The sequence below is a fragment of the Periplaneta americana genome, chromosome 6 (genome assembly GCF_040183065.1).
Source record: "Periplaneta americana isolate PAMFEO1 chromosome 6, P.americana_PAMFEO1_priV1, whole genome shotgun sequence".
Taxonomy (NCBI): domain Eukaryota; kingdom Metazoa; phylum Arthropoda; class Insecta; order Blattodea; family Blattidae; genus Periplaneta; species Periplaneta americana.
In genome coordinates, this window is record NC_091122.1 from 87,540,891 (window position 1) to 87,544,674 (window position 3,784).

Here is a 3,784-nt window from a genome sequence, read left to right on the forward strand (position 1 = left end):
CGTGGCGTTGTAGTCTAAGGCATCGTGCCTAGGACTCGAGTTACGGAATGCGCGCTGTTTCAAACCTCATGGAGGAAGAAATTTTCTCATGAAATTTCGGCCAGTGTATGGGACCGGTGCCCACCCAGCATCGCTATGCACTTGGGGAGCTACGATAGGTAGCGAAAATTCGGTTTCGCAAACCAGCTATAACGGCTGGGGGATCATCATGCTAACCACATGATACCTCCATTCTGGTTGGATGATCGTCCACCTCCGTTTCGGCATGTGGGCGTGAGGCCAGCAGCCGGCTGGTCGGTCTTGGCCCTGCAAAGGGCTGTAGCGTCATGGATTTACTTTACTTAGTTAGTAGACTTACTGTTATTAGTATTAGTACGGATGCTACAACTATCATAATAGGCCTACTGATACAGCTGCGGTGCTATTCCTATTATTAGTACAAGAATTATTTCTAGTATTAATAATAAAGTAACTGTTAGTATATTATATTCTATTCTATTAGTCTCCCTTGAGGGGAAAGACGCGGGCTGGGGTCTGGCCTCGCAAGTAGGCTGCTTGAAAGTGCCCATTCTACTACCCGAAATGGAATGGTGTGTGTGCCCTAGGCCTCCCGCGCTACACATTCCTCTACGGGTCGCCTTCGAACTCCCGTAAAGCCTACATAATCCCTTTATCTTTCCGCGTAGGCATCACCGCGGTCCCTCAACCCCGGTCGCACATACAAACATGAGCTCAGGGGAAAGCCCATGGAACATAGTACTACCATCAGCAACTAATGACCATACACCAATAGGTCCATATCACAGTAAGCACGAAATATGGGAAAGAAATGGAGATAATGATGAAAGAGGGGTAAGTATAGGCCCTAATTATAATGGCGAAATGAGACCGAGGTACAGTGCCGAAAGTTACCCAGAATTCTGCTTCAAATGATTAAGGGAATACCTCGAAAGAAACCTTAATCAGTTAACTTGTCCCAACCAGGATCTGAACCTGGGTCTGCTCATTTTACGATCATCACCTGTTACTCCATAGCAGTCAATAACTACTAGTATTGCACCATGACTACTAATGGTATTTTTACAGCTACTGCTGTTAAGCTTACAAGCAAACATTCTCATGGGGACAGATAAAAAAGTTATTTTTTTTCTTCCATCATGTTAATAATGTCAAAACAAGTATTCCTACTTATATAAATTTTGGCCAATCGAGCATAATTACAACGGTCGTAAAGAAATAAGTCTCTCCGGGGCAGTTTACAAACAGAAAACACAATTTCATGGGAAGATTAACTTATTGGAACAGATAGGCCCTACAGCAATTGTTGAACTATTTTTCAACATATTCCCCACTGGAATTGAGACATTTGTCATAACATGGGATCAACTTTCTATTCCTGTGTCGTAGAAATCTGCCGCCTGGGATCGGAACCATTGTGTGACAGCCGTCTGCACCTCTCTGTCGATCCCATGGTATGACAAATGTTTCAATTCCGTTGGGAAATATTTTGAAAAGTAGCTCAAGAGTTGTATCTGCTTCAATAATTTTTTTTTTCAAATTAAATTTTGTTTTTTTCTGTAAACAGTCCCAGGGAAACTAATTTTTACGGTCCTCGTAATTGCGCTCGAGTGGTCGAAATAGTGCTGCTTATCGGAGTGACTACTACCGCAGAGGAATCGGAGATTACGAATAAAGCTCTCCACCGGTGATCTCCGGTACTATCGTAGGTGGAACAGGGGACATACGGAGGGATGCGGTGGTTCGGAGCGAAGCGACAGTTGGAGGACTTAGAGCTCAAGGACCGCTGGCGCGTACGGACTGACGGTAGTTGGACTGGAATAAAATGGCACCAGATCGGATATCCGTCGCATGGAAATTCTTTAATTTAGTTGAAGATAATAATAAAGTCGCACGCTGTGAACTTTCTGGGCGAATTTACTCTAAGGGTGGTGGTACTTCGAATTTGTTAGACCATTTGAAGCGATCGCACAATCGCGAACTTGAAGAAAGCGCCGACAATTATGTTGAACAGCAGCTCGAACACTCAGAACAACTATCGAACAGTGCTGAAAAAGTTAAATTGGATAAACTTTTAATTCAGTTTATGTCCAATGATATGCAACCACTCAGCGTCGTCGAAGATGCCAGATTTAAATATCTCGTCAAGGGTTTAAACCCATGATATTCACTGCAGTGTCGTAACACTTTTTCTCATGTAAGTAAATGGAGCACGTGGTTTACGTGATAATAACATTGTAATAGTGTGCAGAATTGACTAACTTAAAAAACTATTCATTATAATTTAATTAACCAGGGTTCTTAGTTGCCTTTTTCAATTGGTATCTACTTTTACGTGAATATTGCAAGTTCTTTTACGCGACTTACACGACAGCGTTCAGAATTAACTGCGAACGGAATTAAAGGACTTAAAAACTGTTGGTCCTCCAACAGGTAAGATGGATACGTAACAGTAACAAGTCACTACGTGACAGGTGATCAATTAACTTCTGTTCTTTGGACTTATCTATCATCAAGGGAAGTCATACAGCCGACAAAATTGCTGGTTGAATTCAAATCATTAATTCATGGGGACTAAACAACAGGGTTTCTGCCACTGTCACAGACAATGCCCCAAATATGGTTGCTGCCGTTAAAAAAATTAAATTTTTGCCAAAATTAAATTTTTGCCATCTAGACTGTGGTACGCACATCTTGAACCTTACCGTGAAAGTAGGAATTTATAAGATCCCAGATGTGGGTGAATTTCCCTCTCACTTTTCGGCAATCGTCATTTTTTTCAAGTAAGTAAATTTAACTGTTCTAAACACTTTTGCAATCTTTTTTTTAAGCGTGTTTACTTTGATTTATATATAAAAGTTCTAATAAATAATTTCGTGGTTTGGTGTGCAGACAGAGTAACATTGCGAATGAAAAACTGGAAAGCAGAAGAATTTCAGCAAAAAAGGACCCTCTAAGATTGATCCAGCATATTGTGCTATTGTTCAAAAGGTCCACAGTCTAGAAAAACAGTCTTAAAATTTCTATGAAACATAACTTATATTGAACATTTAAAAGGCAACTTGGATTATATTTTAATGCTTAGATTAAAATATTGAGTTTCATTCTGAAACTAAAGAAACGTGTTTGTAATAATATAACTACAATTATCCTTAAGTTGATATCAACTTATATTTTTTTATTACAGAGGAAGAGTGACGCGTTTTAGAAAAGACAGTTCAAATACTGGCACCCTTTAACACAATGATCACAATCCTGTCAGGTGAAGAATCTGAATAAATTATTTTGGACAGTAAACTTTAATCCATTGATACCACACGTTTCTTTTGTTCCATTCTGGAACTCCCTTAATATATTTTACGTTAAACTAAACCGATTAGAATAATAATTAATTGACAAAAACTGTTTGTGAATAAACAAGTGTTTCCAGGAAAATTATAAATGTTTATATTAGCTACTGAAAAGCTTTAGTTCTGCGTTAGTTTTCAGTTAATTTTAATGTTATTAATTTGATCATTGACTTAAACTAATACGCTTTTCCACATATACTATGAATTTATAAACTAGAATAAAAATCTGTCAGCTAACTTAGTACTTCAAGCAAAACAAGAAAAAAAGAAGAGCCGAAGAGAGAGAGAGAGAGAGAGAGAGAGAGAGAGAGAGAGAAGGGGGGGGTTAATAAAAAAGAAAAAATAAACAACAAAAATTACAAATTATTATAAAAGATACGCGGACGTCAGCAGACTCGAATCACTGCCTGATTCGA